General features: G+C 41.2%; 1 protein-coding gene across 1 annotated transcript in view; it reads left to right on the top strand.

The window, feature by feature from the left end:
* Positions 1-23,737, top strand: part of LOC124722356 (nascent polypeptide-associated complex subunit alpha, muscle-specific form-like) — a 351,300-nt gene that overhangs the window by 116,071 nt on the left and 211,492 nt on the right. The gene's annotated exons all lie outside the window — the stretch shown is intronic.

Below are 23,737 nucleotides of genomic sequence, written 5' to 3'. Positions count from 1 at the left end.
ACTGTGTCGTCTGTTCACAATAACAATGCATTCATAATTTCTGTTTAAATAAGTTCTCTTGGTTCATGACTGGATATTTAACTTCAAACATTGTTTCATGTTAACAGATTCTAAGTCTGACAAAGCATACTAGCAATGTAAAGTGAAAAGTTATATGGCAAAGACAAAGTTAAAAAGCAGATTATCTTTCAATAAACGGTTTTACATGAGAAATGTTGTGTAAACCTTTACTCTCTAGTGCGCAGAGTTTCAACTTCAAAGCAATTATCATGTTGTATATGTCGGTAAGGAATGCTAAAATTTTTCTCAAGGCTAGCGCCTTATGTTATTTTTCTCGGAGCCAGTGGGCGCACGTGGCTGCCTGCGGTGCGAGTCATTGTCTGTCTCTTTGTTGGCGCGCGTCGTTATTGGGATTAGGAGACCTAACTTCTACAAATTCACCTTGTCGAGAGTGCCCTGCTCTGTTTGAATCTCGCCAGTTCTGATGAAATTCGGGTCTGTCGTTATGATTATATCGTCTGTCGTCATTTTGGTTGTTCCTGTAGTTTCTTTCTTGTCGGTTAAGTGGTGGAGAATTTCTCCCTGCACGGTGGTCCGTTGCGTCTGAAGTTATTCTGTCTCCCGTGATAATAATAGTTCTGGTTGCCATATTGTTTGTTTCTATGATTGTCTCTGTCATATTCATTACTACGGAAATGCGATCTTTTTCTGTAACTATTACTCTGCCAGTGGTTGTCATATGGGTGGTGTCTGTTTTGTTCACGATTTGCGTTGTAAAAATAGCCTTGTCGTGTCCAGTTATTATTTCTTTCATCGCGGAATTGTGAGGGATGTGACCTGTAATTGTTGTGTTCCTGTTTTGCATTCCGCGATTGTCAGTGTCAATTTCTAATTCTTGTAAGAGTCCCTGAAAAGCTTCAATGTCGTCTCTGCAACGTCCTGCCAAAATAATAGGCCCTAAATGTTCAGGTAATTTGATTAAGCAAATGCGGATGAGTTCTGAGGGGCTGTATGGGTTTGACAGGTACTGATTCTTGTGCAACATATCTTCAAAATATTTCACAAGACTGGAAAATTCAGATTGTTCGAAATGTTTCATCATTATGATGCCATGTTTTACTCGGTCTTGTGTGGCTTGAGACCAATATGCTGAGAGGAAGGCATGGTAAAATTCTCCTTCACTGTGGCAAATGTGAATGACCGATCGCATTCTTACAGCTGGTTCATTCTCTAAGTAGCCACACATAAATTCTAATCTGTGTTCTAATGACCAGTTGGGAGGAAAACAATGAGAGAATTGATGAAGCCACGCTTGTGGATGAATGTCATTGCCAGAATTCTTAAATGTTTTGAATTTACGTGTAGTAATGAACAGCTTATAGTCAAAATCATCATGTCGGCGAGTCACATATCGGTCATTGTTACGTCGTTTCGGCGGTTCCATTTCAAAATTCGTTGCACCTTGCCAATTTCTTTCATAATTTCCGAAATGCGCTGTGTTATTATTTTGTGGCCGTTCCGTCTTTCTATGTCCCTCTTCCCGTATTGGAGCGCGAGTGTCCTCTGAAATACGTAATTCTTGTATTACCTGTGTCAGCTGATCTTGTACTTCCTGGATTTCTCTTTGATGTTGCGTATTAATTTGATTCTGATTTTTGTTTGAATTTCCTAATGTGTTTGCACTCTTCTGTGTCATTAAAGACTACCGGTTTTGTGTCATTCGGATTATCATCTACCTTCGTAGATAAATTATTTAGCTGATCCGAAAGTTCAACTACTGTCTCTGATAATGAACTAATTTCCTCCATGTGTCTTTCTGAACCAATTTTCAGAGTATCTACTGTGTCCTTTAAGTTTTCCTGAGTTTTTGCAAGTTGCGTAACCGAATCGGTAGATGCAACTGAGTCAATTTTAGCTTGTGAGGTCTCATGATTTTCGTGAACAATAGTTTGCAGTTCTTTTATGGCTGCTTCGTGATTCTGTAATGCATTTTCATGCCGCGAAAAAATAGGTTGGAAATGCTCACAAATTTGTGTTTTTACGTCATTACAGACTTTTTGACATTTCGATTCAATGTTATGTAACTCAGTAGTTAAATCTTCACGTGTTTGTTCAAGTGTGGTGTCTAACTTTTGAAGCTTTTGCTGCGTTTGTCTCTGATTTTGTTCCATTGTGTCTAACTGTTGCTGTGTTTGTCTCTGATTTTGTTCCATTGTGTCTAACTTTTGAAGATTTCGTTCCTTTGTGTCTAACTTTTGAAGCTTTTGCTGTATTTGTCTCTGATTTTGTTCCATTGTGTCTAACTTTTGAAGATTTTGTTCCATTGTGTCTAACTTTTGAAGCTTTTGTCCCATTTGTTGCATTAATTATAGTAACAATGCACTAGTGTCTGAAACATGTTCCTCAGTGCTTTTCGGCAGTGAATTTGCACTGGCAACATTCACATTTTGACAAGCGGAAAATGTGCCTTGACTCATTTGAGAAAACGGTGAGAACCCAAAACCCGAGTCTACAGTATTTGCAATATTGTGTTCTGTCATTCCCGATTCCTGAGGCGAGCTGTTGCCGACCGATCGATCGATAATGCTTCCCTGTTCACTACCTGTTTCACTGTCTACACCATTATTTGACGCCCGCTCCATTTCCCTATGCACAGTTACCAAATTACTACTTTGAATATTAGTTAATTCATTACATGGTGGCGCTAACACACTGCTTTCGTCTTCACTGTAATTTCTCAGTTTACTTTGGAGCCTAGTATTACGTTTTTCACACGCCATTATTGTCACAATATTTCACACGACAACACAGAAAAGCACAATTTGAAGAGCAAAAATAAGAGAACACATTAATATAGCACTGAAAATAATATCTAGTTAATTGCAGCAGCGAAATACTTGGTGCAAATCTAGATGCGTGACACACCTGTTTTACTGCACAACAATGAAAGACTGCAACTACAAAGGAAATTCTCTCTATAATTACGCGCTAGCAATAAACAATAGCTACACTAATTGCACAAACTACAAGAAAAAAATCAGAAGATTCCAGTGAGGTATCCTAGGCTAAGGGTCGACATATGAAACGTCCCCTTTTTGAACAATTATACAAGACTGTGCTTAAACTGACACACAATATTTTTTAGCGCAAAGCAATCTGGCTTTCAAAAATCTCTACAAAAGAATGGCCCTGACTAACATTAACCTATACCTTTCACAAATCACTTACCTCACCAAAAATCTTCGTTACTCGAACTACTGCAATACAGCGAGCGCCACTACTGCCAGCTAAATAAAAGATTCAAACTACTGAAGGCACTAACTACTGATAGGCATAGTTAGCAAAGGAAAGATTTTGATAGAGAACAAACAATGTATTTACCTTAATAGTCATCAAAAGTCATAATATATATAACAGTTAATGACATCCAGTCTTACAAATTTCAAAACTCCGCCATCTCTCTTCCCACATCCACCACTGCTGGCGGCTCACCTCCAACTGTGCAACGCTACGCGCTGTTCTCATCCATCTGCCCAACACTACAATGGCAGACAACAATGCAAACCAGCCACAGACTGCACACAGCACAGCCAGTGATTTTCATACACAGCGCTACGTGGCGTTACCAATATAAAAACATGAACAGCCTACTTACATATTGATATAGTAATGATGTATTAGTACTTTCTGTGTACGGCTCCACAAAGTTAAATTAAATGTTAAGTTTTAAATATACAGTGAGTTGGAAAATAAACATCCCTGAGTGGGATGGGTAATTTAAAATCAGAGGATGAGATGCAAATCGCACAGTCCGTGATACCTGTAGAATTAGCGTCTTTGCTTCACCGTGCCTCCTTTATACTGTTGCCATCACCTATCTCTTCCTCCACTACCCGACCGTACTCTGGCCTGGGTGGCATGTGGGGAGACATGATCGCTGAATTCTGGACACCCGCAGTGGTTCTGCCCCCCCCCCCCCCCCCCTCCCTCTGTCCCGTGCGGATGTCGTTCTCGGCCAACGTCGTGACTCCAGTTGGCCGAGCGCTGGGTCTCACTCTTTACTGAGAATGAAGCCACTGTCCCTATTGAAGAGGCCGTCGGTCACTCGTATTTCAACAGCCTCCTTAGAAAGAAATCCCAAAACGACGGCGTCTGCCTAGCTCATCGCTATGTTCATGTTTAATTGAATCCCCTGTAGCTATGCAGTGTTCTTCAGTGACAGATTTGTTGCATAAATAAGTTCGGTGTTTCTCCTGTTCTCTGCCACCTTTCCTCGACTGTCCATAAGTCTGCCTGATGTGTGCCTTGCTTCATTTATATGAAATACTGTAGACATGCGGTTTACGGAGCTCCAAGTTCTCTTTCACCGTACCCAGTAACGCACACGTTTTTGTCTGACGAAGAACGCCTGCCAAAGAAGCTGAGCCACTTTAAGGACGTTTTCAAGAATAACCGATACGACTGGTGGCAAATCCGACGTCCTTCCAGGCATAAGGTACAGGCCTAACTAATATAACACGGCGAGGGTGACAAGACAGTGGCTTATCTACCGTACACTGGCAAACTGTGGAACAAATTCGGCAGAGTTGTGGCTCGACGTAACGTTAAATGCGTTTTCCATCCACCCCCATAAAGGCGTGCACTGTCAGGTACGGTGAAAGATGACTCGGGGGCTTCGTAAACCGAATGTCTACCGTATTCCATGCCAATGTGGTGAGGCATACATCTGGCAGACTGTGCGGACAGCTGAAGAAAGTTTCCAGGAGAGCAGGACAAACACCAACGAAAACTGCTACTGCAGAACACTGTTTAGCTACAGGGGACTCAATGAAATAGGGACAAGCGGAAGGGCTAAGACAGACCTCGTCGTTTCGGGGCTGTTGAAATAAGAGTGACCAACGAACGGATCAATAGAGGCGGCGGCCTTATGCTGTAATAGGACACCCTCCTCTAACATTTCCCTTTTTTATAGCAACAACCGATACCACTTATACTATAGATTCTTGTATAGGTGAATATTATCTCAGTTATTTAACTATATGAATTCATATGATTTTGTATGCGATGTATTATATTTCAGCCTAAAATGTATAAAAAGAAATTAATTCGTTAGTACTCTGTACATACAGTTAAAATTACTCTTCTTTTATAATTATTTGAAATTACGAAATTTCTGGCGTACTTAAATTCCTGTTATTAGCTGCAAAATCTAACACTAATTATTAAATTTATTTCTCGACTCATTTAGAAAATAATGATATATTTTAGCGAATATTCTTCTTTTGTTAAGAAAGTTTGTAAACTCTTTTGCTTAGTAAACGCTCTGGAATATTGTGAGTACCGTAGAATGTAAGTAGTAGTAGGAATGTCTCTGATGGAAACGCACGTATTTTGCTAATCTCGTCAACAACAATGTAATTGATCGTTTTATGAGAATAAAAATTGTGAAGTCAGTGTGATGTAGAAGAATGGGATAAAATAAAAGAAAATCATAGCAACAGAAGGTTCTTCATCAGTTTTTTAGTCATCAGGAATCCACAACGTTAAATGAAAATTACAGCAGCAAGAATGTACCCCTAGATGCAAGACTTGGTGCCAACAACAAGAAGAGAAAATGAAAATAAGTAAAAAGTTTTTCTTTTGTATCTCTTACGCCTCTCGATCCTTTTGAAAATAATGAAGAGACTAAGAGAATTTTAATAGTGATGTATAGGAGGATAAGATTACAATGCTCAGTCAAACTTGAGAACTAGTGCGAAGCCAACTCGAGTCAGGAGGTCGATCGAGAGCGGGTTCTGCGCGCTATGGAGGCGACAGCAGCAGTGAGGGAATGAAGCTCGCGCCCAGCATTATGCGATCGCGTCCCAATACCATTTTATCCGACGCGACATCCGGCCGGGTAGTGAAGGAAAAAATAGGGAGAGGTGAGAGTATAAAGATGGTGCGATGTAGTAAGAACGCTAATTCAACAGGCATCACCTGGAGGAGACAGAAAAGTGCGCTGTTGAAATAGCGTTTTTCGTAATCGACTGCCGCGGCAGGGCACACAAAAGCAATAAAAATTGTTGACAATTACTTTACTTACTACATTAGTCTAGGCACACTTTTTTTGTAAATGTTGGTTTAATACTGTTAACAAACGCAGTCTAAGACAAAAAAAAAAAAAAAAAAGACGGCGCACCAAGAAGGAATTATCCGAATGAGACGGAAAGCGATAGATATGATGTATATATACAGACATACAAATTATTACAGTTTCAGACAGACTGGATGATTTATTCAAGAGAAAGAGCTTCACAAACTGAGCAAGTCAGTAACGCGTTGGTCCACCTCTGGCCTTTATGCAAGCTGTTATTCGGCTTGGCATTGATTGATGGAGTTGTTGGATGTCTTCGTGAAGTTGTTGTTGTGGTCTTCAGTCCTGAGACTGGTTTGATGCAGCTCTCCATGCTACTCTATCCTGTGCAAGCTTCTTCATCTCCCAGTACCTACTGAAACCTACATCCTTCTGAATCTGCTTAGTGTATTCATTTCTTGGTATCCCTCTACGATTTTCATCCTCCACGCTGCCCTCCAATACTAAATTCGTGATCCCTTGATGCCTCAGAACATGTCCTACCAACCGATCCCTTCTTCTAGTCAGGTTGTGTCACAAACTTCTCTTCTCACCAATCCTATACAGTACCTCGTCATTAATTATGTGATCTACCCACCTTATCTTCAGCATTCTTCTGTAGCACCACATTTGGAAAGCTTCTATTCTCTTCTTGTCCAAACTATTTATCGTCCATGTTTCACATCCATACATGGCTACACTCCATACAAATACTTTGAGAAATGACTTCCAGACACTTAAATCTATACTGGGACCGATGACTGTAGCAGTCTGGTTCCTTTAATCCCACAAACCAACAAACCAAATCTATACTCGATGTTAACAAATTTCTCTTCTTCAGAAACGCTTTCCTTTCCATTGCCAGTCTACATTTTATATCCTCTCTACTTCGACCATCATCAGTTATTTTGCTCCCCAAATAGCAAAACTCCTTTACTACTTTAAGTGTCTCATTTCCTAATCTAATTCCCTCAGCATCACCCGACTTATTTCGACTACATTCCATTATCCTCGATTTGCTTTTGTTGATGTTCATCTTATATCCTCCTTTCAACACACTATCCGTTCCGTTCAACTGCTCTTCCAAGTCCTTTTGCTGTCTCTGACACAATTACAATATCATCGGCAAACCTCAAAGTTTTTATTTCTTCTCCATGGATTTTAATACCTACTCCGAATTCTTCTTTTGTTTCCTTCACTGCTTGCTCAATATACAGATTGAATAACATCGGGGAAAGGCTACAACCCTGTCTCACTCCCTTCCCAACCACTGCTTCCCTTTCATGTCCGTCGACTATTATAACTGCCGTCTGGTTTCTGAACAAATTGTAAATAGCTTTTCGCTCCCTGTATTTTACCCCTGCCATCTTCAGAATTTGAAAGAGAGTATTCCAGTCAACATTGTCAAAAGAAGTCTACAAATACTAGAAACGTAGGTTTGCCTTTCCTTAATCTAGCTTCTAAGATAAGTCGTAGGGTCAGTTTTGCCTCACGTGTTCCATTATTTCTGCGGAATCCAAACTGATCTTCCCCGAGATCGGCTTCTACTAGTTTTTCCATTCGTCTATAAAGAATTCGCGTTAGTATTTTGCAGCCGTGACTTTTTAAACTGATAGTTCGGTAATTTTCGCATCTGTCAACACCTGCTTTCTTTGGGATTGGAATTATTATATTCTTCTTGAAGTCTGAGGGTATTTCGCCTGTCTCATACATCTTGTTCAACAGATGGTAGTGTTTTGTCAGGACTGGTTCTCCCAAGACTGTCAGTAGTTGTAATGGAATGTTGTGTACTCCCGGGGCCTTGTTTCGACTTACATCTCTCAGTGCTCTGTCAAACTCTTCACGCAGTATCATATCTCCCATATCGTTCCAAATTATGTCCAATTGATGCACTAGATCGTCAGAGTCCCGAGATGGGTGCAAGACCTTGCCCATAATGCTGTCTTCACTAATGAGTTCCTCTTTGAATAGAGCCCCGATGACCAGCGAAGACGTGTCTGGAAATGCCCCAGGCAACGGTGGAATGCTAACCTGACTACAGCCCTACGGCCCGACAACCATGAGTGACGGTATGAAGTACCATTTCTTTTCATAGTGGGACCCCTTTGGTTATCACCCGCAGGACGCTTGGAGCACAGCGGTACGTAGACGATATTCTACACCCTGTGTTGTTTCCTTTCATTGCAAGCCATCCTGGGGGCTTACATTTCAGCAAGGTAATGCCCCCTAGTCCACGGCGAGAGTTTCTACTGCTTGTTGGTGTTGTTGGGTTGTGTTTTGGGGGGGGAGGTCAGAAAGCGAGGTCATCGGTCTCTACTTCTTGTCTTCGTGTTTGCCAAACCCTACCTTGGCCAGCAATGTCGTCGTGTCTCTCTCCAATTGAGAACGTTTGGACCATCGTGGGCAAGGCTCTTCAACCAGTTCGGGATTTTTATGGTCTAACGCGCCAATCGGAGAGAATTTGGCACGATATGCCTCAAGAGAGTATCCAACAACTGTGTCAGTCATTGCCAAGCCGAGTAACTGCTTGCACTTGATGTGGATCAACGCGTTATTGACTTGCGCGATTTGTGAAGTTCTTTCTCTTGAATAAATCACCCAATTTTTATAAAATTGTGATCGTTTGTTTTTCTGTACATGTACATCACATCGACCGATTTCCGTCCCGTTCGAATAATTTCTTCGTGATGTGTCGCTTTCTCCCTCCCGCCCCCCTCCCCCCGCCCCCATGGAGTGTACTTTTTCACTCACGGATTTAACTTGTGCGTCGAATTTTAATTAATATTTTTAACTAAGGTTTTCCGCTGTCAACCATGTTCTTTATGGGGTATTTACCTGTTTACCTGTGTAATGTACACATGCCAATTATTATGTCTTTGTCTATTTCCCGCTCCCTCTCTTTGCTGTTCGCTGATCGTTATATACGGAATAAACTGATCATTTTTGAGTGAAAGAAGAAAATACTTCTTCTTTTGTAAGTCATAAACGCACTGAAACCTACATGAAACTGATCATTTGCGTTTGTTAATGCTGTCGGCAAGACTGAAAATAGAGACCAACGAAAAATTCACGTAGATGAGTGAGGAAAGCTGCCTGACGATCTCTGGAGACTATCTGCGACATCAGTTAGCCGTGGTATCCCGTTTACTGAGGTACGATGCGCCACGGGATCCATGGAGCGTACAGCGTAACTGCGCGCCGCAGAATCTGCCGGGTCTGTTCAAATGGTCCTGAGCACTATGGGACGTAACATCTGAGGTCATCAGTCCCCTAGAACTTAGAACTACTTAAACCTAACTAACCTAAGGACATCACACACATTCATGCCTGAGGCAGGATTCGAACCTCCGACCGTAGCGGTCGCGCGGTTCTGGACTGAAGCGCCTAGAACCGCTCGGCCACAACGGCCGGCTGCCGGGTCTGTGACAACAGGTGGCTGGGCATAGGTGGTAAAGTGTCAAGCGCTACGCTTAACCAAGGCGAGAGATAACTCGGACTGATAATCGGGAACCTCGCGTTGTTGTTGCACTGCCACAAACTTCGACTTCAACCGAACCTTAGTTTCAACGATTTTTGGCAGATAGAAACACATGGCTCAAGCTTTTAACAGCCGATATAAACCGGAATGAAAATGTCATAGAATGAACTGTAATTCCGATAAAACGGCCGCGTTAGATTTCGAAAACATCCACCATCGTCCTCACCAGCGCATTATGGTGACTTTATGGAGCAACAATATGCGTGTATTATAAGAGAGTGCTAATTTTTATCATTTTTCTTTTTAAACCCAAACAACAGTTTTGGCTGAAATTAAAATCTGAACTTTGAGTCCAGTATGTCCAACGAGTTATGTTCTAGTGTACTTATTGATGCCATCATAAGAATTTCTAAGCCAACTCAATTTCTGACAGACTATATACAGCTACGACACTTTTAAAATCTACATGCATGTCCAGAGAGACACTTGAAGCTAGCACTCCTGCGTTAGGAGGTAGCTTTCCTTCTACAAGACGGTGGAGGCCGACCGATAGGAGAACGTTTCCTTCTGCTACGGGAGCGGCGAGGGGGGGGGGGGGGGGGACGCTGTGGAGTCAGTGCTGAAAATACATTTTTCAGCATAATCTCTGTTCAATGCGACAGCCTCACGTCACTTTACTGGGAAGGTCTGGTGCCCGCATGCTACCACTCTACCGATCGACATCGGGGCCAACATCTTACTGCCTCAGTAACCTCCCCGTCATCAACGTACAGCTTCGTGAGGAGTGTACCCTTCATTGAGCTATACAGATGGAAGTCGCAAGGTGCGAGATACGGGCTGAAGGGTGGATGAGGAAGAACTGTTCGATGAAGTTTTTTGAGTCCCTCTCGGGTGCGCAGACTTGTGAGAGACCTTGCGCGGTCGTAGACAAGTTCGTTTGCCTTTTTGTGGAGGCGAACACGCCAAAACTGTTTCTTCAGGTTCGTGAGGAAGCCACAAAACACTTCAGAGTTGATCGTTGCACCATGAGGAAGGGCATCAAACAGAGTAGCCCCTTTAGAGTCCCAGAGGACCGTCGCCATGACTTTACTGTCTGAGGGTGCGGTTTGAACTTTTTCTTCGGAGGAGAGGTGATGTAGCGCCACTCCATGGATTGCCGTTTTCCGCACGTTCCAAAATTGCAGGAGTCATAGCTGTGTGCGGTCGACTGAAACGTGGGAGATCGGACCGACTTGCGCTGTAACCAATAACTGGAAGTATAAGTGTTCGTGTAAGTTTCTTTTTCAGGTCAAGAGGGAGAGCTTTTTCTATTTTACTAGAGCATGGAGAGACGCTCATACCTTGTTGTACGTTACAGTTACGTGTTAAGTCCAATTTAGATTGTCATCCATTATGCTCCTAGATTCTTTGCTGAAGGAGAGCAGTTGATATTTGTCCCATTTAGGGTTAAAGGTGCAGGGATTCCCGATGTTTCGGGCTAATGAACCTAGAGTGACAAATCAGTACCCCTTGGATTTTGGGTAGGTTGAGCTTTAACCCTATGTCGCCTATTTTGATAGTACACACAGGTCGATATTGAGATTATCATCGACGGCCGCTGTGGCCGAGCGGTTCTATGCTCTTCAGCCTGGAACCGCGCGACCGCTACGGTCGCAGGTTCGAATCCTGCATCTGGCAAGGATGTTTGTGATGTCCTTAGGTTAGTTAGGTTTAAGTAGTCAGTTAGAAAGAATTGGAGGTCATCAACGACCCTGTGGTATTTGCAGCAGAACAAAACTGATGTCACATTAGCTATGTACAATGCGAAGAGCCTAATACCGAACCGTGGGGGATACCTAATACTATCTGCCTCTATTGTGACTTCATGATGCCGGACATGCTGGCGAGACGTCAGGTATGAGGGAAACCACTGCATCGAACTAGACGAGAAATTTAGGTTGCTAAGTTTGGAAAGTAAAATGCCATAGTCGACAGTGTCAACGCTTTCCTGAAGTCTAAGAAGAACGTGACAGTTGCCTCTTGTTCATCCATGGCAAGCTGTTATGTACTGTGCTGCGATGTTTATGGATGCCCGACTGGTATTCGTCTGGTACATTGTTTCTAGTTCGGCAGATTGTTAGCTGGTCGTGGACTATATATTCTAAGGCCTTCGACAGTGCAAAAAGAATGCAAATAGGTCAGTAACCAGAGGGTGCTGTGGCAGCGTCCTTATTAGGTAATGGCTCAACCAGCTTCTGTTTCCTGGCCTCTGGGAAAACTCTTGTGCTGCTTATACAGTGGGAAGTAAATGTAATCGGTATACTCGTAGTACGCCACCACGCGACAGAGTCGAAGTTGTCCCCGCGCACTATGCCGAATTCGTGTTTCGTGTTTGTGTCGTACGCAGTTTATCAATCCGCAATAAAGGCTGACATTATTACAGTTACAGTGTACTGTAAAAAGATTAAATGAAACGAAATTATCTATTTGACACATTAGTATAAAAGCAAAGCGCTTGTCTGTTATTTTTCTGCAAGAAAACCGTGGTCTCTCGTTTCATTTCGGGCAATACTGTTTTCAGTGTAATAAACTGTTTTGTTATTATATTTCTACAGCTATGCACGTAAAAAGCTGAGAATTAACATAAATCATTATTCCTTGGTTTTAGTTGTTGATTGATGTATTAAAATGCAACGAAGATTTACCTCAGCTAAGGGCATATCGTTCAGTAGCTCTTGTTGATATCAAAGAGCCATCAAGAACTTGAACATACCTTCAGTAATAGTTACGGATAATGCCTCGTACCATTAGACGATCCTTGTAAGGCGTCTACAGAAGCTTCCTGAAAACAAGACGTTACATACAAAAAAAAAAAAAAAAAAATTGCCACACCAGACAACTGTACAAAGGGTGACCACCTTTACCTCTACATGCTACAGAGGAACTGACAAAAAGATAAGGACACAGGGTTCTCAGGCTGCCATCATATCACTGTCACCTCAATTCAAATGGGTTCAAGTTAAGGGTTATGTGGCTAGGAGGAACAAAAGATGCACTCAGGCAGAAGTGAGAGATTGACAAAGAACGCAATAAACCGAACTTCATCATCAGATTGGCATAATGTTGTAATACACACACATATCACTATCGTCGATTTGCATTAGGATTTTGGAACATATACTGTGTTCGAACGTTATGAATCACCTCGAAGAAAATGATTTATTGACAAATAGTCAACACGGATTCAGGAAATATCGTTCTTGTGCAACACAACTAGCTCTTTATTCTCACGAAGTTATGAGCGATATCGACAGGGAACGTCAAATTGATTCCATATTTTTAGATTTTCAGAAGGCTTTTGACACCGTTCCTCGCAAGCCTATGGAGTATCGTCTCAATTGTATGATTGGATTCGTGATTTCCTGTCAGAAAGTTGACACTTCGTAATAACTGACGGAAAGTCATCGAGTTCAACAGAAGTGATATCTGGCGTTCCCCAAGAACGTGTTATAGGCCCTCTGTTGTTCCTGATCTACATAAACGGAGACTATATGAGCAGTCCTCTTACATTGTTTGAAGATGATGCTGTCATTTACCGTCTTGTGAAGACATCAGCTGATCAAAACGAATTGCGTAATGGTTCAGACAAATTAGTTATATGGTTTAAAAAGTGGCAAAATTGACACTAAGTAATGAAGCATGAGTAATAAAAGGAATCCGCTAAATTACAGTTACATGACAAATCACACAAATCTACAGGCTATAAACTCAGCTAAATACTTAGGGATTACAGTTACGAATAACTTACACTAGAACGATCACATAGATAATGTTGTGGGGATAGCGAACCAAAGATTGCGATTTATTGGCAGAACACTTAGAAGACGTAACAGCTCTTCTTAAGAGACTGCTTACACTACGCTTACTCACCCGCTTATGGACTACTGCTGTGCGGTGTGGGATCCGCATCAGACAGGATTGACGGGGGACATCGAAAAAATTCAAAGAAGGGCAGCTCGTTTTGTATTATCGGGAAATACGGGAGAGAGTACCACGGATATGCGGTGGTCTAGCGGTTCTAGGCGCTCAGTCCGGAACCGCGCGACTGCTGCGGTCGCAGGTTCGAATCCTGCCTCGGGCATGGATGTGTGTGATGTCCTTAGGTTAGTTAGGTTTAAGTAGTTCTAAGTTCTAGGGAACTGATGACCACATATGTTAAGTCCCATAGTGCTCAGAGCCATTTTTGAACCACGGATATGATACACTAATTGAGATGGCAGTCATCAAAACGAAGGAGTTTTCCACTGCGGCACAACTTTCTCATGAAATTTAAATCACCAGCTTTCCCCTCAGAGTGTGAAAATATTTCGTTAGCGCCCACCTACATAGGGGGAAATGATCATCATAATAAAATGAGAGAAAGATTTAGGTGTTCGTCGTGAGACAGCAACCAGCCACAAATTTATTTTCAGTTCCTTTATTCAAAGGGTACCGTTACAGGTTTCGAATCGTTATGAACCATCTTCAGACGATTTTCATGCTTTCATTACAACGTTTTTTTTACAGATTAATTGTCCTAAAATATAAATAATACATAATTATAAGCACGCCAATAGATGGTTGCCTTACAGATTTTCAAACAGCAGAGCCAATACAAATTTTTTGACAGAGTTATAAATACAACTGACATCCAGTTCAACAACAGTGAACTTACTTTATTTAATAAAGGTCTGAAACATAATCTTGGAGCAAATCTCAATAATCACAGTGTTAAAAATCTCATAGCCTGGACAAAACTTGCATGTGACACAGCAAAACTAGACACATGTGAGAAAAATGCACTTGCGCACAAGACAAATAAACTGATAATGAAACAACTACAAACAAATAATACCCGCAAAGACACTGAACTTATAGAATTGAAAAACATTAACAGCAAACTATCTGAAAGTAAAGTACTCATAGTAAAAGCTGACAAAGGAAATTCTTTACTCATAATGCATGAGAGAATGTAGAGAAAACCTTGCAATTTTTCCATAGCACAATATTACTGAAATACTACAAAACAGTAACTTTTTACTGAATATATATGAAATACGTAACTGCATAGCAATGAATGCCTCAGCATCAAAACTGCGTGAACAGCTAAAGGTTCATAAAGAAAATTGTCCCATCGCCCGGTTGTTAACTCAAAAAACAGCCCTGCATACTTCATAAGCCGTAAACTAAAAGACATGATTACCAAATACTATACATTTGAAACTAACTGCACCATACATAACACACATGAACTCATAAGCTTAATTAAAGACATTCACATCCCACCAACAGCTAAATTAGCATCACTAGACATAGTCAACCTATACACGAACATCCCTGTCAAAGAGACTATTAACATTATAAGAAACAATCTGCTTCAATATACGAAAATTAGTAGAGCAGAGATCTGTGAACTCACAGAAATACTTTTACTTACTCTAGAGCATAATTACTTTAGCTTCAACAACAAACTGTACCAAGAACATGATGGTTTGGCAATGGGAAGTATCTTAGCTGGGATATTGGCTGATATTTACGTCAACCATATAGAAAAAAAGTTCTCCTTAACCAGCCAGCACATTTGAAACAAAATAATCTACTACAGAAGATATGTTGATGATATAATCTTGCTTTTTGATGATACAAACAATGAAATTGATATATTAGCAGCAGATCTAAGCAAAAGGCCCAAAATATTAAATTCACAGTTGAAAATGAAACTAATAAAAGCATTAACTCTCTTGATCTGAAGATCTGCAACAGTAACAATAAACATCAATGTAGTATTTACAGAAAAATTACCACCACAGCTGTCAGTATTGACAACTCATCTTGCCACCCCTGCCAACAAAAAATGGCATATGTCAGAGCGATGGTACACCGAATTAAAAAATTACCAATGAGTGACACAGACCAACAAAATGAAATCAATATAATCAAAACAGTTGCTCATGATAATGGATATAAACCCATAATAATAGAAAAACTCCGCAACAGAATGCAGACAAAAACCACAGATCCATTTCACAGCAATCCACATAACGTGCACTCCAAGCCATATCAGTGTGCCACAGAAGCCAAACCTAAATATGCTACTCTCCCATACATAGGCCCACTGTCATACCAAATAGAAAACTTATTTAAAAAGAAAAATATCACAATCAGCTTTTTCACAAATAATAAGTTACAACAAAAAGTAATTCATGATGTAAATACCTCCAAGACTCCCTACAGTAAATCAGGAATATACAAACTCAAATGCGATACATGCCCAAAATGCTACATTGGACAGACAGGCAGAAGTATTGAAGTTAGATACAATGAACATATTTATGCTTTAAGGCTTGGCAACTTGAACAAAACTGCATTTGCAGCTCATATTGCTGAAGAAAATCATTCAGTGAGAAACATTGAGAACAAGGAGCTACTATGAATATATTAGAAATTGAAATACACACACACACAAAAACAGCACTCCAGAATATGTCCTTATTGAACAAACCGAGTTTGGTAACACCCCTTTCCTGAAAATTTTCCAAAAATTATTTTCCACCCTCCAAAGCAAATAATATTCCTACGCCTATCTGCAGATCAAGTAGCAAATTTATATGTGACTACAATTCTCATGATGCTAAATGTAAATAAATAATGTACTGTCTTACCTATACAGTATCAAAAAAATGGATCTACTTTGTAATTAATGTAACAGTATTTGCTCTAAAGCTCACAAAATCAATGTCTCTCTGTACTAGTGTAAAAGGCGTTTCAGTTGAATAAGTGAATTTATGATCTTTTTCCAAACATGGGACATCTTCAGGATGTTACGATATATCATAGCATCTTTGTCACTCATATGTTTGTAAGCACTTCTTTGTATTCTATCAAAGCATGTGGTGTGTGCTCGAAATCTTTTCTGTGACAAATCTAAAGTGTTCAGCGAGAAAAATTTACGTGTGCAACGATAAGAATGCAGTGGGAATGTATTCGCATCTGTTGGACGAATGTAATGAAAACAAACACTCCAAACTAACATTTCACGTAAGTCAGGTCCAATGAAAATCTGTAACGCAACTATCTGTTGGTGTGCTTATAATTATTTATTGTTTATATTTTAGGACAATTAATCTGTAGAAAAACGTTGTAATGAAAGCATGAAAACCCTCTGAAGATGAATCATAACGATTCGAAACCGGTAACGGTACCCTTTGGATAAAGGAGCTGAAAATAAATTTGTGGCTGGTTGCTGTCTCAACACCATCAACATTTATCTTCAAATAACAGCCACGGTCTCCAACCTTGTCATCATATGACAAAATTGCTTTAAATGTTCGTTTTTCCGACGAGCTGTTCGAGAGTGGACCGGTAGAGAAGTAGCTTAAAAGTGGTTCGATGGACCCTCTGTCAGGCACTTAACTGTGACTGCAGAGTAATCATGTAGATGTAGGAAGTAATAATGAAAGTACGGAAGAATGAATGTGCAGTAGAAAATATCAAAGAGCAACATATTATTTCATTAAGTTCTGACAACAGTTCTTGTGACGCAACCAAAAATTCAATACTGTTCACTCCATACCAATTTCGTCGCTTATTTAGGTAATCTGTTACTTTCCAACATATGTCTGACAGAACACTCGTATCATTGCCATTATTCGAATTCTTCCGCATCGCCGTACCTACAGCAGCAGCGGTCGCCACCACTGCCCTACTCCCTGCCAACCAAGACTTTGGGGACAGCTGGAAAGCAGCCGATAGCCGATTTCTTTCTGTTTTGGGGGGCGCAGCTGTGGATCGCATGAGCACGTGGTATTCTGTCTACAAGCAGGCAATTCTGTTCCACACTTCTGTCATCTGTCAATCACGAAGTAATTTTAATCGGAGGCGTAAGTTCTCGATGCTTCTGAAGTATTCGGAAAACGCGCGCATAATTATAAATGAAGCTCTCGACCTGTGAGATGTTTTCTGTATTACCAGAACGGCTTCCTGTGAACAAATATCAAACATAATCTATGGCGTATGTCTCCGAGGGTATGTGCGTCACATTTGCTGAGGAAAACAATGATTTTACGGAAAGGACACAGAAGTGAACGATAAAACATCTTTTAGGTGCAGCAATAATAACTCAGGGTAATGCAATACGGCCTTTCCAAATAAAAACATTTTTGTGTGCGCGGTTGCAGTCCTCACCGTAGATTTTTCGTGAAAACATCGGGATAAAGTCATAAGAGATGTTTCGTGTTAATATGTTGTTAGATTGTCAGTTTTTTTTAATACAACGGTTACACGGAGTAGCGTAATAGTTAAAGAAAAGGTAAATCACAATTTTGGATTAGCGCAGACCGCTGTATGCCGAATGGTTCAGTTGCATAATCGCTTTGCATTTTTTTCATTTCCTTTTCGACGCTGCCATAGATCTCGCATTCGCTCGACACTGGACCTTTTAGGCTTTTTGCATTCATTTCGACGATAGCCTCTGTCTGACTTGCGTATTCTATAATTCTGAGCATATTTATGAGTCGTATGAGGTGACGTTTCTCATTAGTTTGTAATTTACAATTAAATACAAATTTTCACTTTCCGGCGAATATTTTTATTTTCTCGCTTTTGGTCCTAGTAGTGTTCCGCAAGCTCATCACTGTAACACCCGAATCAGAGTCCCATCGGAACGTACACCTGTTTGTAACTTTACACGAAGCTAATTCGTGACAATCACGCGCTTGCGACTACACTGGTACGATGACGTCAAACGCGAAACAAATACTGCGCGACAAGCTCGTACGGATATGATTTATCCGTTTGGTGCTAAACCGTTGTTTACGCATTATTAGTCTCTTAGTAGAGCGATTCAAATTTGATGGTATGTTGTTACGCAAGGAAGTTCGACCTACGATTATACAAGGTTGGATGAATAGCAGATGTTTCTGCTTATGCAAAGTCTCTCATTATTTGCCACCAGACATTTAAGTGATCTCAGACTTACATATTTCAAGTTAGGAATTAGGATCATGTGAACTTTAAGTCACAATAAGTGTCTGACTGATTCACAAACGATACCCCAAGAGGAATCTATTAGTGAACGCTTATACGCTACGATTGCTTCACGTGCGATGCTCGTGTTTCCTAAACTTTATGGTGTCTTATTGTAGCTGTCCTGCTGCTTCTAAACAAAATTTAATATCGTCATATCGTTCGCAGAGGCCAACAGCTTCGCAGTAAAACGTATAAGGAAATATTAAACTCCAAAGATGAAACATAGAACAATAAATGAAAATACGAAGGGCGTTCAGTAAGTAAGGCAACACATTTTTTCTGGAAGCAGGTTGCTCTTTTCAGGATTCTAGTGCACCGTATCATTCCCCACTCTTTTGGCTACAAAACTCTATTTTTCAACATAATGTCCGTTCATTGCGACGCCCTTACGCTGTATTACTGGGAGAGACTTTACGCCCGCATGGTACCACTCCGCTGGTCGACGTCGGAGCCAAAGTCGTGGTGCACCAATAACCTCCCCATTATCCACTTACAGCTTCCTGCGGAGTGCATCCTTCATTGGGCCATACAGATGGAAGTTGGAAGTTGCGAGATCCGGGCTGAAGTTTTGTCACCATGATCGACAAACAGTTGTCATGATGAGCCTCGTAACGCGGAAGCAATTCCGCACAGAAGGTCCTTCGTTACTCTTTAAGGCCTTCTGTTACGCAGTGAGGAACGCAGCGGCCACACACCTTGTGAGTTCTCGAACTAGTGGACAAGTCTGTCAATACTACCAAGAGAGACCTCCAGTTGACCAGCGAGGTTTTTCATTGTGATCCGTCGATCACCTCGAATGAGTGTGTCCGCACGTTCCAACATTGCGGGAGTCACAGCTGTGTGTGGCCGACCGGCACGAAGGATATCGGAGAGGTTTGCATGACCATGTTGCGATGGGGACAGACGCCTCGCCCAACGATTCACCGTGATTCGTTCACTGCCAGATCTCCTTCGTTCATGACAGCTCTCTGCTTGGAACGCACCTCCGTAACAGATGCCATTTTGAAGGTTACATACAGTGCCACCACCTATCGGAAATTCATGAAACTATAGGTGCTGAAGCGGGAATATTCCATGATATCCCATAAGAAATTCTGCATTTCTTCAACCGAAATTGGGCGAGAATAAATTTGCATTACTCACTGAACGCCCCTCGTCTTCCCTTGAATAGCCACACTGGGTCCTTTTTGCACATAAAATTCATTAGTACTATAACTATTATTCAACCTGTATATTGAGCAAGCAGTAAAGGAAACAAAAGAAAAATTCGGAGTACGTATTAAAATCCATGGAGAAGAAATAAAAACTTTGAGGTTCGCCGATGACATTGTAATTCTGTCAGAAACAGCAAAGGACTTGGAAGAGCAGTTGAACGGAATGGGCAGTGTCTTGAAAGGAGGATATAAGATGAACATCAACAAAAGCAAAACGAGGACAATGGAATGTAGTTGCATTAAGTCGGGTGATGCTGAGGGAATTAGATTAGGAGATGAGACGCTTAAAGTAGTAAAAGAGTTTTGCTATTTGGGAAGCAAAATAACTGATGATGGTCGAAGTAGAGAGGACATAAAATGGCAAGGAAAGAGTTTCTGAAGAAGAGAAATTTGTTAACATCGAGTATAGATTTAAGTGTCAGGAAGTCGTTTCTGAAAGTATTTGTATGGAGTGTAGCCATGTATGGAAGTGAAACGTGGATTATAAATAGTTTGGACAAGAAGAGAATAGAAGCTTTCCAAATGTGGTGCTACAGAAAAATGCTGAAGATTAGATGGGTAGATGACATAACTAATGAGGAGGTATTGAATTGGATTGGGGAGAAGAGTAGTTTATGGCACAACTTGACTAGAAGAAGGGATCGGTTGATAGGACATGGTCTTAGGCATCAAGGGATCACCAATTTAGTACTGGATGGCAGCGTGGAGGGTAAAAATCGTAGAGGGAGATCAAGAAATGAATACACTAAGCAGATTCAGAAGGATGTAGGTTGCAGTAGATACTGGGGGTGAAGAAGCTTGCACAGGATAGAGTAGCACGGAGAGCTGCATCAAACCAGTCTCAGGACTGAAGATAACAACAGCATAACTGTTTTGAATTATTTTTCAGACAGAACCTGTTTCACAACTTCAGTTCACAGTTACACAGCATTGGTTTTACATTTTTTTTACATATATCGCTGACTCCTTTTTCTCGGAGCGCACGGGAACGAATCTGCGACAAGAGTAAATTAACTGCTTGGAAGTAAAATGTACGCCCGGCATCGTGTTATCAAACTATGCACACAGCTTAACAGGGCGCTGGTGCGTAGGGCGCAGCGCATGTGGTTACAGCTATTGCAGGGAGAGGGGGGCTCGTATCGACCCACGCCACCATATGATGTAGAACAATCAGCTGCCGTGTCGCCCTGGCTGTTGCTGAAAGCGTAGGCAACGGCCATAATACGTTTTACTGTGGCCACGGCCGCTCTTTACAGCTCTGTCCAAACACGAAAGTATTTATTTTTACGCTATTTCTTCTCATTTAATGACTAAAGAGAATTTTTGCCAAATTTGCAGTTTGACGGAGAAGCAAGTTCAGTCCACAGATGGCCAAAGCTCAAAAATCTGGAAGCGTATGAATTCCTTTCACATATGCTATTTGCTTCTTTTAGATATCTTCCCTTCTGTTTTACGTTCCAGTTACTGATGTGAAAAAATCTAAGCCTTTGGGGGAACGGATAATAAGGAGTGATCAAAAAGTTGCAGTTTGAGGACACTGCTGCAGCGTATACGCTATCCGGTGCGACTCTGATGCGGGTATATAAGCCCCGACTTTTAGGGAAAGGGTTAGTGTGGTATTCGAACGGAAACTTTCGGATCGGCACTTATATGTTGTTCTCGAAGCGGCCACCTGTCACAGATGTAGTGAAACCGCCTCCGATTTATCAAGCAGTGTCTTGATTTTGTGAAAGAAATAAACAACTCGTTTTGTGTAGGCTTATCATTAGACCACGAACGTATATATTCTAATAAAATGAAAACGAAGCACCACGAACCATCAGCTGTGCCCTTACGGCATAGTGGTACGCCGACAATATTCTACGCCCCGTTTTGTTGCCCTTAATGGCAAGCCATCTTTGACTTACATTTCAGCAAGATAACGCCCGCCCGCATACAGCGAGAGTTTCTACTGCTTGTCTTCGTGCTTGCCAAACACTACCCTGGCCATCGAGGTCGTCGCATCTCTCCTAAATAATTGAGAACGTTTAGAGCATTATGGGCAGGGCCCTCCAACCAGCTCGGGACAGAATTTTGCACGATATCCCTCTGGAGGGTATTCAACAACTCTATCAATCAATGGTAAGTCCTGTAACTGCTTACATAAGGGCCAGAGGTGGACCAACACGTTATTGACTTCCTCAATTTGTGAAGCTCTTTCCCTTGAATAATCTGATTTTTCTGAAACTGTAATCATTTGTTTGTCTGTGAATCACATCATCCGATTTCTGTCCCGTTCGGATAATTTCCCCCTTACGTGTCTCCAGCACAAGTTGAAGGCAACACCTCCTGTAGATACTTCCACGTTCTCCAGTGGTGCCAGTTCGTACTGATAGTCGTTATATGATTTTACGTCAGTGATAATAATTCGAGTCTGATGTACTCATTGAACAACCAAGGCCCCTGGTGAATGGCGATGCGGTCGAACAAAGAAATGAATGTATTGAACAGGTTGTAATCTACCTCCAGTGAAGCAGAATTCTTATCCAGTATGATGCATCCTCCTTACAACTAAACCAAGACACAGCCAGACGTGGAGTTCGACGGTCTGTTTTGGTAGCATGGTATGCCGAAGGTCTGGCTTAGAGTCCGATTTTAGGCGACAATTTTTAACACGCACTTCTGGTAAAACCATGAGAAGAACGTAGAGGTGAACTGTGGTTCTAAGTCTACATTAAGAGTGATGTCCCTCTGCTACCGTCTGCACCAGATTCAGATAACGATAGGAGCCGGTTCGACTCCCAGTGAAACACAGAAATTTCCATTGCATTGTTTTTTGGTTCAAACACGTTACTCTTAGCTTAGCTACAGGTGAAAAAGAATTCGATAGTTAACTTTTCTTTATGTGTAATCAACAACGCGTATGTGTGGGGTTCAACTTCCAGTCAGCACAGAAAGTTTCAATACGTTGTACTTACATATAGTTCAAACGTGCGCACGTCACGCAACGGCTGAAAAAAACTGATATATAAGCTCTATTCGTGGCTAGTAAATAACGATGATAGATGCCGTGTTCGACTCCAACTTCAAACATATTACTATTTGTGAAAAAACTCGATATATAACATTTGTATCTGCTTAGTTAACAATCCGATTAGGTGCTGGGTTCGAATCCTCGTCCAACACAAGACTTTACGTCACATTATTTCTCGTTTAAATTTGCACACAGTTTGTTACTAGTGAATGACGTCATATTTAACATCTTCCGTGGATAGTTAACAGTTTTCTGGATAGGCTTCCAGGTCCCGTAATCATTTTCGTCATGGGATTTCAGGTTGAGGCTTCACACTGGCTAAAACTGAGGTATTTTACGTCTCTTTATCCTTAAACAGCAAGGATGATCTGTGCTGTGTTCGATTTTCGGTCAGGTGCCAAAGCTTTGCTTGGTTAGCATTGGCTATAGGTACTTGATTTGAATCCATATTCAAAACAAAACACTTAGACATGTCATTTAAAGTTCAGACATGTGCACAACTAGCTGCTCATGAAGGCCTTAGATATATAGTGCCACATTTTTATAGATAGCAAGGGGAGAGGTGACTTTGAAAACTGACATCGATCAAAACGCCATCATCAGTACAGTGCAATTACTAGTGATTCGCTGTTGAGTTTGAGGCTTCCATGGGGCTCTTGACGCTATTAATCGCTTTTTTAGTAACGAGTTGCTTTATTAACGAGTTTATGCAGAACTATTCAGCAAGTGAACAATGAATGGGTGGTTGGAAAATCTTTCAGACAGCAAGAATACTTTGAATTGTCGTAGAACTCTGGAAGTATAGATATTCTTGCAAAAGAATTACTTTTGACTGAGGACTACTGAATGATTTGTGTGGCAGAGTTACAAGT

This window comes from Schistocerca piceifrons, chromosome X (genome assembly GCF_021461385.2).
Source record: "Schistocerca piceifrons isolate TAMUIC-IGC-003096 chromosome X, iqSchPice1.1, whole genome shotgun sequence".
In the NCBI taxonomy this organism is placed as follows: domain Eukaryota; kingdom Metazoa; phylum Arthropoda; class Insecta; order Orthoptera; family Acrididae; genus Schistocerca; species Schistocerca piceifrons.
This window is presented reverse-complemented; position numbering and strand designations above follow the sequence as displayed.